This window comes from Meles meles, chromosome 10 (genome assembly GCF_922984935.1).
Source record: "Meles meles chromosome 10, mMelMel3.1 paternal haplotype, whole genome shotgun sequence".
Taxonomy (NCBI): Eukaryota; Metazoa; Chordata; class Mammalia; order Carnivora; family Mustelidae; genus Meles; species Meles meles.
This window is the reverse complement of record NC_060075.1, coordinates 73,140,759-73,157,766: the sequence shown is the minus strand read 5'-3', so window position 1 is coordinate 73,157,766 and position 17,008 is coordinate 73,140,759.

Below are 17,008 nucleotides of genomic sequence, written 5' to 3'. Positions count from 1 at the left end.
ACCAGCTTGCATTCCCACCAACAGTGGAGGAGGGTTCCCCTTTCTCCACATCCTCTCCAGCATCTGTCATTTCCTGACTTGTTAATTTTAGCCATTCTGACTGGTGTGAGGTGATATCTCATTGTGGTTTTGATTTGTATTTCCCTGATGCCGAGTGACGTGGAGCACTTTTTCATGTATCATATGATCTCCCTGATATGAGGACATGGAGAAGCAACATGGGGGGGTAGGGGGATAGGAGAAGAATAAATGAAACAAGATGGGATTGGGAGGGAGACAAACCATAAATGACTCTTAATCTCACAAAACAAACTGGGGGTTGCTGGGGGGAGGTGGGATTGGGAGAGGGGGAGCGGGCTATGGACATTGGGGAGGGGAGGCGAACCATAAGAGACTATGGACTCTGAAAAACAACCTGAGGGTTTTGAAGGGTCAGGGGTGGGAGGTTGGGGGAACAGGTGGTGGGTGATGGGGAGGGCACGTTTTGCATGGAGCACTGGGTGTTGTGCAAAAAGAATGAATACTGTTAACGCTGAAAAAATTAATAAAAAGGGAAAAAAAAATTCTATAATAGAAAAAAAAAAAAAAGAAATGGGGAAAGGGAGAAATCAAAAAAGAAGAAGCAGAGAGAATTGCTTAGTTATATTAAAGGCAGAGACCTGGTCTAAAGATCTGTGAATTCCATGTACTGAGATCCAAAGAGCCACCTGGTATTTTGTTTCAGCTTCATTGAGATTCAGTGGTAGTATGGTTTCTGCTTTCTCTTGAGGCTTAGGTCGTCTCACAGACTCCTATGAGGCCTGCTCACTTGGCTGAAATTCCTGTTTGGCTTACCTCCTTCCACCTTATTTGAACTACCTTGAGACCTTCTTTTCCTTAGAAGGACAATGAGTGAATTAAATCCACATCTTAAGCTCAGGTCCCTTCTTGCCCTAATGGAAGGGAGACGGCTGACAGCAACATCCCTAGCCTATTCCAGGCCTTCTAGTGTATTCCCCTATACACTGGCTGAGGACCAATAACAACTTAAGGTAGTTCCAAGTAGGACAACTAGGATACAAGTTCTGTGTGTGAGTAGCCCATATGAATATGACTAAGACATACCCACTGCCCCATAGACTCCTATTGCCTTTTCTTAACTCACCAGAAGAAACCTCTTAGACAACAGTTGAGACTGAATCTGAGTCATCACTCTACTTTGGTTACTGTATTTTGACTGTTGAGCACTAGTCTTGGGGTTTTCAGATAGTGTGACCTTGAGCTCAGACCATGCCCAGATCCAGCTTAGTCCCCTGCCCCCAAGATATTTCCCTCCAAGTTACGATTAGTTCAACTTTTATTAAGTCCCTGATATGTGTCAGACACTAGATCCTCATGGATCTCACAGTTTAACTAGAGAGAAAAAAGTGCACAGAATAATTCTCAATATGATGAATTATAAAAACAAAGAATTAAAAATAGAAAAAAATTAAAACAGGGAAACCCACTTTAAATAAGGTGTTTAGGGACTATATTATGAAGAGATGACATTTTCCTAGCATGAGGAAGAGGCCCTGAAGCAGGAAAAACATGGCTCATTTGAAGAACTGGAAGAGCTCCCAATTGAGAGGAGTTTAGGAGGACACCAATGTAACTAACTGATTCAATCTGAGTCTTTAAAAAAAATCTTTGTTTCTCTCTATAGTCATTTCCAGGAGATCTACCTTTTTTTTTTTTTTTCCCAGAGCAACAATGATGTAGGCCTGATCAAATGAGTGAACATTCCATCTTGACTGACCACTTAACTAATGCAGCAAATGCAATTCGCCTTTCAGTGGGAATAGGGAAAGGGAAGGCCACTGAGGCTTTTAAGACGTAGGTGCTGAGACCTGATGGTTTTACCTACCTTGTATTAACCAAAGCAAGGCCCAGTCAAGCTCAGATTCAAGGGGTGGAGGGATAGTCTCCACCTCTGCATGGAAAAAGCTGTAGCGTCACACAGAAGTCTGCGGGCACAGGAAGGCCGTTAATTTTGCCGTCGGTATATTCAGTCCACACTGAGGGTGCCATGCTGTCAGCTTCCACCTGTTGTGCACAAACTCTTGACTTGCTCTGCTTCCTCACTGGAGACTGCTTCTGCAGCCTTAGTCTCTGCAGCTTGATCACTCCTCAACGCACCTGTCCTGCCTTCCATACAGGCTCTCCTACTGGAGCCACTTCCTTCATTCTATTTCCTATTGCCCTGAACGGACCACCAGGCCTCTCACTCTAGTTCAGCTGAGTTGTCAGAGGCTTACAATCTTGAAGCCAAGCCTCTGCCCTGAGAACAAACTGGGGCTGCCTTTGGAGCAGACAGATAAGAAAGTAAAAAACCAGGCTATCGTCAGCAGACATTGAAACATGTGAGTAGGCCCCAACAAGGTCAGCAGAGCCACCTACCCAGCCCGTAACTGTGGTCAATTACGGGCTGGGGAGGTAGCTCTGCTGACCACAGCCTCACAAAGGAGCCCAGCGGAGGCCAGAACTACCCGACCACTCCATAAACTGTTATAAACAGAAGCCAAAGCAGAAGTGCGGGCTTGTTGGACTAGCCCACACTGGGGGGACGTGGGAGAAAGGAGAACGACAACTTAGTGGCAACATGGGACTCGGTAGCAGTAATCCCCCAAGAGAAACTGGTGAGGAGATTTCAGGGAGTAGTTCAGGTAACAATTTAAGATGCTGAATCTGGGCAGAGATTGGAATGTGATTCTGGATGTTTGAAGTAGATGGTAGAGATGTTCGACAGTAGTTGGAAATGCAGACCTGGAACCTGGATGATCGTCGGGAGTAGATGAGCTTGCCAAGAGAGTAGAGGAGGAAAAGAAAGTTGAGGCCTTAGTCTTGGGTAATGACCAAATTAGAGAATATAAAAAAGGTAAGCCGGTTCTAAAAAGAAGAAAAAGGGCAAAGTAAACAAAAAAAGAGCCAGGACAATGTAGTCATAGAAGACATGAAAGAGAGCGTTTCAAGAAGGAGGTATTAAACAATGTCCAAAGCTGCGGCAACATGAAAGATAGTAAGAACTGAACAATCCTGTCTGGAGCTCAGTGATTGAGAACAAATATTTTAAGACTGACTTACAATGAAAAGCATCAGTAAAATAAGGGCTTTAATTAACAATTTGGAAATATTTAACAAAGTTTTCTAAAGGTCACACAAGCCCAGAATAAACAAAATATAATAGATGGGGGAGGGAGTGACCAGGAAGTAAGTGAGGCAGCCATGCAGGGGCCTCAAGACGAAAGGCAATTATCAGGAAAATATAACCACTATTTTTCTGTAATTCCTGGTATTGCTTGTAAAAACCACAATACTCCTTGAAGTTGGAAAACATTTTGAATATGCTTCACTTTGTGGATTTGGAAACAGCACCCCAGAGAGAACTCAGTTTGAAGGAAAAGGAGCCTCCTGCAAGAATGGATTGCATAAGAAGCCAAGTGTAATTTTTCTTTGATGGTCCTCACTGGGTGTTCTCTGAATTTACAATCAGGGGCTTCTAATTGATAAAGCTTTGATAGCACAAAAGGTCATCATGGATTACTCAGTCCTGCTTTGCAACATACTGTGCTTCCCGCAAACATTAGCAATTAACCTCGATAAATAATGGCATGATTCACCCATTTCAAATACAGGACAGCATCCTGAAATCCCTTACCTGCAGTAAATAGCAAGTAGGAACTGCCCTTTTATGTAAACACTTTCCATACCACAGGTGAATTTGCCTCTAAAATTTGCCTGATACTTTTTTCCATTTAACACACATTTATATGGGATCTAAATCTATTTCCCCACATAACAAAAATCATATTTTTAAAATAAAATCTTTGTATCACAAGTGATATATGTATGAACCTACCATTAAAAAAACCTTTTAATTTAATTATTCCTTCATTTAACCAAGAACCCTTTATTGTCCTAATGATTTATTATTTTAAGTCAGTCCAAGTGGCAAGAAGAAATTTGGTACCATTCTGTTGTAACATGTCACATTCCCATTCCAATTTTGTTCGCAATAAATGTGTTACAGTTCTTCCGCTGGCAGTCAAGGAAACTTCATACAAAAGCAGCATTTACTTGCAGTTATAACAGAGCCAAGTAATACATATGCTGTTCGACAGTTTGGAGTATCTGTTTTCCAGCATTCATCTGGAGCTGTTATTGGAACCATTAAAATTATTTTTTTACAGTTTTTAAAGGCCCAAGACATATTAATTTGTCCTGATGGATGGTATAATGTGTTCATGTAAAAGAAAAACAAGTGTTACATAAACCATGACTAAATTGTCAACCACCTCCTCTTTACCTCACTTTTGACTCCACATAATTTAATTTATTCTCCATCGAAAATGGGAACCAATAAAAAAATAAAACCCTCTTTTTGATTTACTTTTCACTTGATGATACTCACACGCTTTATCACAATGAGCCATGCCATTTTTGACCCAAAATAACAATGAAACTTTTGCTTTCAGATGAAAATAAACACAGATGGTTTGATAATATTTCAGAACTTTGTACAAAATGTTTCATTTAAAGCAGGCCCATTTAATGCCACATTTCATTAAATATGGCCTGTCTTAAATCAGACAGGCTCTCCTACAAAGAACCAATCTTTATCTTTATTTAAATTCAGAGTAGGTGGCTTATCTGTCACTATAAAAGACTTTGCCTTCTTTGTACAGTGATAGACATTAAAGCTGAGAAGCAGGGTGAGCCTCTTTAACCCAGTCCGGCCAATCCAATTTGCAAACAGATTGCATCCAAAGGTTCTTTTGTCGGTCTATTGTGGGATTTTAAAAGCATTTTATCCTAGAAACAATGGTATACTCAGTGGTTAGGTTCTTAGGAAAGGCCATAAAATCCTGTTTAACCCCCCATATGGTTGTGTTAACAGTTAAACCGAACCAAAATGCACCTGTGCTAAATAATACTATAGAACGATGCATAGTATTTCAGTGAGAAAATTCATGGAGAGTTCCACGTTTTTGGCCTGTGATACAGTTTCAGTAACAACACCCTCTTTTATTTCTTTTGCAGACCTCCTTCCTTGTTGGGCAATAGGATGTGGACTTCTTTGCCCTAGTTACAAGCCACCAGTGCTGGCCAGTATTATTTGGAGTCAGGGTTCCAGCACAGTAGATGAATCACATACAGGAGGTAAAGACAGAGACTGGGGATAAGGGTTAAATGTGTGGGATGGCCTAATAGGTAAAGAATGGACGAAAGTCTCTTGCCAGCATACACCTCAGGCCCCACTCTTTGATCTAGCCTGTGCAACATCATTCCTTTCTTTTGCCCTGAGCATTATACTATCTTTATACTATATTATACTATACACCTTTGATTGCTACTACCTGTTGCTCCTATCAAGGTTTCTTTCTTCCTCCTGGTCTACTACACTTCAGAATAGCAGTCTTGATTTTTTTCCTTTGTTCCTATGTGTCCTTTTGAAGTTTCCTAAAGACTGGTAGAGCTGCAAGCAAAGGAAGTCAAAGGATAAAAGAGTGCTCCTAAATTTACTTTCCACATCTTTTTTTTAATTTAGATTAAGCTGAGAAAGACAGAAGTATAGCTGGATGATAACAATAAGTTCTAGAGACCAAAACAAGGTATGAATTTGTTCGATAACATTCAAGAGTAAGATAGATCACATTGATGGATACGCACCACTTGGAGCAAATCTTGCTCAGCCCCTACCAGCCAGAGGTATTAAGATATTCCAGCTCACATTTGGGAGACTGCCTTTTCCTCCTCAGCTCTCCCAGAATGGGGGGCAGGGTGGTGCCCTGAGAAGAGGGTAAATCTCTCCTGATCCTCAGGCCATCATGGTCATACACGAAGTGCTTATTGCTTAAGCCCACCAGTTCATCCAAAGATTAGCCACACCATTATTCTCTGCCAGAGCTCTCATAAGTCAGCTTTTTTTTTTCATAAGTCAGCTTTTTTTTTCATAAGGCAGCTTTTAAAAATTATTACTAAGTTTTACACCCCCCATAGGGCTCAAACTCATGACCCTGAGAGCAAGAGTCGCTTGCTCTACCAACTGAGCCAGGCAGATGCCCCTAAATCAGTACTTAAAGAGTCATAAATTTTCACCATCAACATGCCCCACTTTAACTCCCCATCTGAAGATCTTACTTAGGAGGGCAAAGGGGACAGGTTCCCAGTATTCATAAGATTGGCATGCCACCCCAATCTCTGAAAGCTGATCTACACTCTTGTCAGTTCTGTATCCTCTGCCCTCCTCAAAAACCCCCTGCCACTTTCGTGCCCCCACTGCCACTCTCCTCCTACATCTATATCCCAAAACAACAACTTGAGTGGTGAGGTTTTATTCCAGGTCGCAAGAAACTCCCATTTTCATCCATGCTCTTTTTTCGGACCTTCCATATAAAGGCCATTTCTGGTACCCTGAAGCTAGAAAGCCCAGAATCAGAACATAACAGCTTCTGGGGATGGTGGAAAAAATAAAAAATTATGACAATATATTATCCTCCCAAATATATTTCAGAGGAACTCTCAGACTCAGTTTTTTCTGTTTTTTTTTTCCCCCATAATAGGTTGGCTGTGAACCAAGCAAGAGATATAAATGATACAGTGAGAAAATCTAACAATTTTGTAGTTAGAGTTGCACAAGAAGGGATGGACTAAAGAGGGCAGAAAGAAAATTTGAAGAGATAATGTCTGATTATTTTCCAAATCGAAGAACTATATTAAGATACAGAATCAATATAAATTTTAAGTAGGGTAAAAAAAAAAAAGAAGACCACACTTAGGCATCTCTACCAGAAATCAATGTTTTTTTAGGTGTGATGATGGTTTTGTGATGATGGATAGATTGATAAAATTAATAATAAAAATTTTTAGAAGTCCTTATCTTTGGGATATACTCTGATTTATGGATGAAATTTTATGATGTCAAAATAACCAAGGATGCAGGAGAAGGTAGGGACATAGATTAAACAGGAATAAACTGTTAATCTTGTCATGAGTTGATAATTGTTGGTTGGGTGATGGGTAAGTCGATATAGAAACTAAACGAGAAAGTCACCTGGTTTGAGGCTTTTTTTAATTACAGTAGAATACACATGCATACTTTTTTACCATCTTAACCAGTTTTAAGTGTGCAGTTCAGTAGTGTTAGTTCTTAGGGTTAAAATTGTTAGGGTTAAATTGTTGTGCAATAGATCTTTACAACCGTTTAATCCTGCAAACTGAAACTCTATACCCTCCCTATACCCTCTATACAACTCCCTATTTCTCCCTCCCCACTCCCAGCCCCTGGTAACTACCATTTCTACTTTGTTTCTATAAATTTGGCTACTTTAATGCCTCATATAAGTGGAATTATATAATATTTGTCTTTTGTGACTGGCTTATTTCAATCACATATTGTTCTCAAGGTCCATGCATGTTGTTGTGTATTGTTGTGTATGACAGGATTTTCTTCCTTTTTAAAGCAGAATAATATTCCATTGTGTATATAGGCCACATTTTGTGGATCCATTCCCCCATCAGTGGACATTTGGGTTGTCTCCACCTCTTGGCTACTGTGAATGACACTGCTATAAATGTGGGTGGGCAAATATCTCTTCAAAGTCCTGCTTTAAATTCTTTTAGACATATATGTAGTAGAATTGCTGAATCATATGGTAATTTATGTTTAATTTTTTGAGGAATCACCATACTGTTTCCTATATACTGGCGCCATTTTACACTCCGACCAGCAGTGCACAAATGGTTCCGATTTCTCCACATCCTCATTAGTGCTGTCATGTTCCAGCTTATTAATAGTAGCCATCTTAATGGGTGTGCATAGCTCACTGTGGTTTTGATTTGCATTTCTCTAATGATTAGTAAAGCCATCTAGCTTTCTAAGGTAAACCTGATGAGTTTATGAGAGTTGTTCAGCTGGAAACATGAGGGTCACAGTTAAAGGTCAATACTGTAGTTTGCCTCCACTGCTGCTTAGAGTACTATTGATAAGTATGTGTTTGTATGAGACAAAGTGAATGCATTTGGTTCTAATTTCTTCAGATTAATCAGAGTGGCCAGAAGAGTGGCATATTCTTAGGGAAAATCTCTAGAAGCCAAGATGGTGTAGAAACAAAGAATGGATATTGTTGGAAAACAATTCGTCATAGGTCTCTCACATTTCTACACATCTTGCAAGTGGTAAGGCACTAACTTCTTTTGTCCTAGACTATCTATCCAAGGATGTTTGTATAGTGTAAAGATCTTAGAACACATCTTGGAATATCTCCCTTTGAAGCTTCAAAATAAAATTTTTAAAAAAGATTTTATTTATTTGACAGACAGACACACAGGGAGAGAAGGAACACAGCAGGGGGAGTGGAAGAGGGAGAAGCAGGCTTCCCACTGAGCAGGGAGCCTGATGCAGGGCTCAATCCCAGGACCCTGGGATTATGACCCGAGCCGAAGGCATATGCCTAACAACTGAGTAACCCAGGTGCCCCCAGAATAAAAATTTAGATAAATATATAAAGAAGATGTGGTATGTATATACAATAGAATATTACTCAGTCACTAAAAAGGAGAAATCTTGCCATTTGCAACAATATGGATGGACCTTGAGGGTATAATGCTAACTGAAATAAGTCAGTCAGAGAAAAAAACAAATACCATATGGTCTCATTCATATATGGAATTTAAGAAACAAAACAAATGAACAAAGAGAAAAGGGACAAACCGAAAAACATACCCTTAACTAGAGAGAACAAACTGATGGTTACCAGAGGGGGAGGTGGGTGTGAGGATGGATGAAATAGGTGGAGGAGACTAGGAGTTATCTTATGATGAGTACACAATGTATACAATTGTTGAATCATTATATTATACACCTGAACCTAATATAACACTGTATGTTTAATTATATTTGAATTTTTTAAAATAAATAATTTAAAGTTTTTTCAGGTTTCCTAAACTCAGGGTTTCTTTCCTGTAATGCAACTTACCATGTAGGGAAGTATCACCTAGCCTTCTTCACATTGCAATGGGTGAAGTGGAATTCAGGCAACTAGCAGAAATACCAGTTCTTGGACTGCTGTTAATGCTATAAGTAATAAATAGTCTTTTTGTCTCTGATCTAGGAGTCTCATGTCTTATGCCAGCATCCGTGAAACTATGGCAGGTTACCAAATTACCCTGCATATAGGATAAAATCTCAGATCTTTCACCATTCTTGACAAATATCCAGAAAATAAAAGTGACAAAAATAATATGTTCCAGAATCTAACAAAATCAGTAAAGTTGCAGGATGCAAATTCAACACACAAAAATCAGTTGCATTTTTACACACTAAAAATAAAATGTCTGAAAAGGAAATAAAAACACCAGTCTCATTCATAATAGCATCAAAAAAAAAAAAAAAAAGAAAAACTTCAGGAATAAATTTAATGGGGGCACCTGGGTGGCTCAGTGGGTTAAACCTCTGCCTTCGGCTCAGGTCATCATCTCAGGGTCCTGGGATCGAGCCCTGCATCAGGCTCTCTGCTCGGCGGGGAGCCTGCTTCCCCTCTCTCTCTCTGCCTGCCTCTCTGCCTACTTGTGATATCTCTCTGTCAAATAAATAAATAAAATCTTTTAAAAAAAAGGAATAAATTTAACGAAGGAGGTATAAGATCTGTATACTGAAAATCACAAGCATACCTCATCTTATTATGCTTTACTTTATTGTGCTTTAGAGATATTCCATTTTTTACAAATATGTTTATGGCAACTCTGCATTAAGCAAGTCTATTGGTGCCATTTTTCTAATAGCATTTATTCATTTCATGTCTCTGTGTCCATTTTGGTAATTCTGGCAATATTTTTCATTATTATATTCATTATGGTGATCTGTGATCAGTAATCATGACTCACTAAAAGCTCAGATGACACCATTTCTTAGCAACAAAGTATTTTTTAATTAAGGTATAAATTTCTTAGACAAAATGCTGTTGCAAACATAATAGATAAAAGTATAGTATAAATCTAACTTTTATATGCACTGGGAAACCAAAACTCTCGTTTGACTAGCTTTATTGTGATATTGACTTTACTGTGATGGTCTGGAACAAAACCCACCATATCTCCAAGATACGCCTGTTTAAGACTTTGATGAAAGAAACTGAAAAAGACACAAATAAATGGAAAGATATTCTATGTTTATAAATCAGAAGACTTAAGGGGCGCCTGGGTGGCTCAGTGGGTTAAAGCCTCTGCCTTCGGCTTATGATCCCAGAGTCCTGGGATTGAGCCCCGCGTTGGGCTCTCTGCTCAGCGGGGAGCCTGCTTCCCTCTCTCTCTCTGCCTGCCTCTCTGCCTACTTGTGATCTCTGTCTGTCAAATAAATAAAAATAAAATCTTTTAAAAAAAAAAGATTTAATATTGTTAAAATTCCCATATTACCAAAAGTCATTCATAAATCCAGAGCAATTCCTATCAAAATGCCAATGGCATTTTTCACAGAAATAGAAAAAAGCCTAAAATTTTTGTGGAACCACAAAAGACTTCAAATAGCCAAAGCAATCCTAAGCAAGAATAACAAAGCTGGAAACTCCTTTACAAGGCTATAGTAATCAAAACAGAATGATACTGGCATAAAAAGCGACACATAGACAGATAGAGTAAAGAGTTCAGAAATAAACTACGCAAATACAGTGAACTAATATTTGACAAGGGAGCCAAGAATACTCAATGGGAAAAGGATAGTCTCTTTAATAAATGATGTTGGAAATCTGGATAATCATGTAATAATAATGAAAATGGACCCCTATCTTATACAACTCACACAAATTAACTAAAAGGGATTTAGACTTAAATATAAGATCTGAAACTATGAAACTTCTAGAAGAAACCATATGGGAAAGGCTGCGTGCCATTGGTGTTATATTATTTTCAGGTGTACAATACAGTGATTTGACAATCTGACACATTACTCAGTGCTCATCATAGTAAGTGTACTCTTAATTCCCTTCACCTATTTCACTCACCCCCCTACCCACCTCTCTCTGGTAACCAAGAGTCTGTTTTTTGGCTTGTCTCTTTTTCCTTTTTGTTCATTTGTTTTGTTTCTTAAATTCCACATATGAGTGAAATCATACAGTATTTGTCTTTCTCTGACTGACTGACTTCACTTAGCATTATAATCTAGCTCCATCCATGTTGTTGCAAAGGTCAAAGTCTCATTTTTTATGGCTGGAATATAACTCTTCATCCATTCATCTGTTGATGGACACAGGCTATTTCGTAATTTGAGTATTGTAAATAATGCTGCCATAAACATAGGTGTGCCTTTATCTTTTCAAATTTAGTGTTTTCATATTCTTTGGGTAAATACTCAGTAGTGCAATTACTGGATCATAGAGCATTTCTAATTTTAATTTTTTTTTAAATATTTTATTTATTTGACAGAGAGAAATCACAACTAGGCAGAGAGGCAGGCAGAGAGAGAGGAGGAAGCAGGCTCCCTGCGGAGCAGAGAGCCCGATGTGGGGCTCAATCCCGGACCCTGGGATCATGACCTGAGCCGAAGGCAGAGGCTTTAACCCACTGAGCCACCCAGGCGCCCCTCTAATTTTAATTTTTGAGGAACCTCCATATTGTTTTCCACAGTGGCTGCACCACTTCACATTCCCATCAACATTACGTGAGGGTTCCTTTTTCTCCACATCCTTACCAACTCTTATTTTTTCTTGTGTTTTTGATTTTAGCCATTCTGACAGGTGTGAGGTAATATCTGATTGTGGTTTTGATTTGCATTTCTCTGATGATTAGTGATGTTGAACATCTTCTCATGTGTCTATTATCTACCTGTATGTCTTTTTTTTTTAAGATTTTATTTATTTATTTGACAGACAGAGATCACAATTTGGCAGAGAGGCAGGCGGCTGGGGCGGGGGAGCAGTAGGCTTCCTGCTGAGCAGAGAGCCCGATGTGGGGCTCAATCCCGGGACCCTGAGATCATGACCCAAGCCAAAGGCAGAGGCTTAACCCACTGAGCCACCCAGGCGCCCCTATCTGTATGTCTTTGAAGACATGTCTGTTCATGTCTTTTTAAAAAGCTTTTTTTTAAAGATTTGTTTTAGAGAGAGAGCATGTGTGCAGGGGTGGAGGGGCAGAGGCAAAGTAAGAATCTCAAGCAGATTCCCTCTTGAGCATGGAGCCCCACTCGGGGCTCTATCTCATGACCTGTGAGATCATGACCTGGATCAAAACCAAGAGTCGGCCACTTAACTGAATCAGCCACCCAGGCGCCCTGTCCATGTATTTTTAATTGGATTACGTGGGGTTTTTTGGCATGAGTTGTATAAGTTCTTTATATATTTGGGTATTAGCCCCTTATTAGTTATATTGTTTGCAAATATCTTTGGTTATGAGAAATTTTTAAATATATATTTGGCTTCCATTTGTGGCTCATTATATTTCTATTGAACAGTGCTTCTATAGTGTATCCATCAACATCTCCTTAATCTACTTAATCTACCACCTTAACCCAAGTCACTATCATTTCTTGCCTAAACTACTACAGTGGTGTCTTTATGATCTTTATACTTCCTCAATTGTCCCATTCTAATTGATTCTCCTCACAAATTACAGATTTTTAAAATATAAATCTCATTATATTTTTTACTTGCTTAATATCTCTCAGTGGATTTTTCATTATCCTTAAAGTCCAAGCTTGCTCTCGTGGCCTTCATATGATATGACTCCAGCCCCAAACATCCCTGCCCATCACTATCTCCTCCTTTAAAGTCACTCAGTAGACACTATTCTCTAGCAGCATGTGACATCCTTCAGACATACTAAGCTTATAACCACTTGGCCTTGTGTAAGGAATGTTCTGCCTGGCTCTTTGGATGTCTCTTTCTCATCCTTCAAGTCTCAGTTTATACATTAGTTCCCTAAGAGGTCCTCCCTGATCAGCCAGTGTAAGGGTTTGTGCCCTTTAACCTCCATCCTAGAAACTTTCCTTGAAATATATTTCCTCAATTTATAGTGACATATTTATTTGTATGTTTAACTGTTTGTCTCTCTTCCTCTGCTAGACTGTAAGTGCTGTGATAAGGAGGGACCACGTCTGCTCAGCCTACCAGTACAGACCCAGTTTGGGTAAAGAAAATTACTTTAAGGGCACTGCATAGAATATTTAAGAGTAGGAATTGGTTAGAGGTTAAAAAGAATGAATCTGGAATTGCCTAGAAAAGAATATGTCAGAATTAAAGTTAATTGATACTAGGAAAAAGCTTTAAATTTGAATTATCTTTGTGAAAATTAAAATATGTGATCCAGAAGCATTGGCCAAGAATCCAGTTTTTTTTTATTTTTTTTTAAGATTTTATTTATTTATTTGACAGACAAATATCACAAGTAGGCAGAGAGGCAGGCAGAGAGAGAGGAAGGGAAGCAGGCTCCTTGCTGAGCAGAGAGCCCAACGCAGGGCTCGAACCCAGGACCCTGGGATCATAAGCCGAAGGCAGAGGCTTTAACCCACTGAGCCACCCAGGCGCCCCAAGAATCCAGTTTTTTAAATTAGAATATTAATTCAATGTATGATTTGGAGATGAGTCTCAAGTTACAACTCCCCAAGTACTCCTCCTGCTTTCCTGTTCTTGATATTCATTCCAGGAACTTCTGTCATGCTGTGTGGAAACAAGATAGGATTCCCTGACCAAGCTCTAAGCACAATACCACATGGTGACCTGATAAGCCCTTCTGGGAGGGCAGTCTTCTTCCCTACAGTTCTCAAATGGCACATTCTCTTAACCACAGTGGACCAGGGTTGTCAAGTCCCAAATTTATCTAGAAACAGGTCATAAATGGTGTGTGATGTGGGAAAATGCTCATACATTATTAAAATGGGTTTAAAACAGTTACTATGTAATAATATGTTGTCAGACACAGGAGTGCATAGTTGGTATTCAACAAATATATATTGAATAAATCATTAATTTAAGCTAGAAAAGATACTGTATTTATTTCTCACACATAATATATTCATAAGAAAAAAAGACTAGAAAGTTATACAACCATATGTTAACAAATACAATTTCTAGGTTATTGGGATTATAGGAACTTTTTGTTGTGTTTTTCTGTATTTTCCAATGTTGTGAAATTACATGATTGTTTTGCAATCAGGAAAAAAATGTTATTTTTATAAACCAATAAACTATCAAAACTAGTCCTCTAGGCCCTTTGTGGTCTCAATTTAGCGGTGACTCAAACTGTGGTGATTATATAAATATCATTTTGATTGGGAAATGAGAGAGGAGTGAACTTCGGTTTTCTGAAGAATCTAGTTGGTCACGCAAGCCATTACCAAGGTGACTTCTTTGCTCACTGACTCTAAGGAAGAAAGTCAAGGAAAACAAAGCAAACCTTATTGAAGTAGGTACTAATTTCAGCTTGAGAGGATTGGCAAGGGCTGGGGGAGGAGAAGGGACCTTCATTATCTAATGACAATTCTGTTCTAAGTTTGTTCTCAAGTTTTCAGATGTCAGGTAGAATGTGAACCAGAATTCAGCTCAATGGAAGCATGATGCAGACAGTAAAGATATGATAACACATGCTTTATCTATAGAGGTTTCAACCTCTTTTGTGGCTGTCCATAACCTCTGTGCATACATTATACACACGGTGCTTTATACTGAAGGTATTTTACATTTATTTCCAATTCTGTCATCCTCCCTTACATACTGATTCTCAGATCAAGAATTGTTCACCCAATCATAGTTAAATGGGCAAGGTCATTAAAGCTGCTGTATTAGATGCCCAAGAGCACATGCATGAATATTTGAATATCTTCCAAACAATAAACCAAGGACAGTTTATAATTTGTCTATTTGATATAAAACTATTCTCCCAACAAATTCTGATTTCCTCATTTCAGATGACATCATTAAGATCTTAATTTTCTTTTTTTTTTTTTTAAGATTTTATTTATTTATTTGACAGAGAGAAATCACAACAAGGCAGAGAGGCAGGCAGAGAGAGAGAGAGAGGGAAGCAGGCTCCCTGCTGAGCAGAGAGCCCCATGCGGCACTCGATCCCAGGACCCTGAGATCATGACCTGAGCCGAAGGCAGCGGCTCAACCCACTGAGCCACCCAGGCGCCCCAAGATCTTAATTTTCTAAAAAAAAAAAAAAAAATCCTCCTCAGGGAGTGCCTGGGTAGCTCTGTCGTTAAGCGCCTGCCTTCAGCTCAGTTCGTGATCCCAGGATCTGGGATCGAGCCCCATGTCAGATCCCTGCTTAGTGGGAAGCCTGCTTCTCCCTCTCTCACTCCCCCTGCTTGTGTTCCCTCACTTGCTGTGTGTGTCTCTCTCTTTGTCAAGCAAATAAATAAATAAAATCTTTTTAAAAAATCAATAAAAAATAAAAATCAATAAATATTTGAAAATCCTCCTCAAGCCACCATATGAAGGAAAAAGTTAACAAAGTAATTAGATCAACTGTGATGATGTGGAAACCATACTGTTTTATGATGGGGTTTGCGTACAGACACAACCAAAGATTGCTTTACAGATAAAAATAAAGTCAAGGAGAGGATCTGGCAGTGGTAACTGAGTGAGTGAAAAGATATTGCTACAGAATATTTTTAAGCACTAAGTTTGTAGAACAGACAAGAGGAGAGTTTCAACCTAAGTAGAAATGCAAAAAGTACCCTAATTGTATCATTTCAGAACTGTCTGAGACAATTAAACAGCGGTATCTGTTTAAAAGGAATGCATAACCATTCAAGTAAACTGCTTTTGCATTCTTTAAACAGACATTAAATGAATGGGGTTTGTGGGGGGGGGACTGTATACAAGAGTTACCGGTTTATTTTCTTTCCAGCTTGAGGCTGACAGAACCTCCAGATAAAATGGTACCCTACAAATTCTTTTTTGGTTTCTAAAGGAGTCTTTATTTAGTTTGAATTATCAGCCAGACTTACACCTAGCTAACTTCAGGAAACCGAGTAACCAAACCTCTGTCTGCAGTTCCCCCTGCAGTTCATGAAGTTCTGTGCACAAGTAAACACAGGGTGATTAGGACCAAATGGTAATTCTTTTACCAGTTATTAATTACTTTGACTTATTACTTAACCATGTAATTTACACAGTTTTAATTGTTTAACTGTTTATCAGTTATTCATCATACACATTAAGTTAAACTTTCATTCTGTGAGTCATTTATCACGTTTAGCTAAATTAGTAAGCTGCCACTGTGTGTACTGTCGTTCCATGAAGTGCAGTCCTGTAGCTTTGGTCAGGCTACACGGGCATTCTGAAGAAGCTGGCCAGATCTGAGAGATAGATTTAAATGTGCAGGGTGGGATCATGCTGATCTAAGTGCACTGATCTTGCTATAGATACTTCAGTAAATATTCAAAGTGCCACATGACAATCAGTATTCCTCAACTGCAGGAAAGCAAAAAGGAAGGAATGCCTCTCACTTGGGTGCATGCACCCTATTTTCCTTAGAAAATGAGGCTGTGTGTGGCTGCCAAGAGAGTAAACGCAATCAGGTTAGTAATCAAAGAAACACAGCACTTCTCCAGGGGGCATAGGACTTCATCAGAGGCCTGGCTCTTGTGGAAAAAAGCTGACATCTAACTTTATCTGTACCCATGGAAGAGCAAGGAAAAACAGGGGCAGCTGCCCTCGTGATAAATTCTAGTCCTGGGGGAGGGGGTTCCCAGGAAGCCCTCTAGAATTAAAAAAAATGCTGATATTGTATGACAGATGGTAGCTACACTTGCAGTGAGCAGTCGAATCACTATGTTGTATACCTGAAACTAATATAGCATTGTGTGTCAACTATACTCCAATTAAAAAAAAAAAAAAAAGATGCTGGTATGAGTGCCAGAGCCCAACTTGAGTATCGGTCATTAGGTGGAAGGCCAAGGCAGGGGTTGAGTGGTGCAGGGCTCATTACTGCTCTGCTTGAAGTTTATCCTGATGTATGAGAATAAATCCATCCATATTTTTTTTCAGGTGGCTTC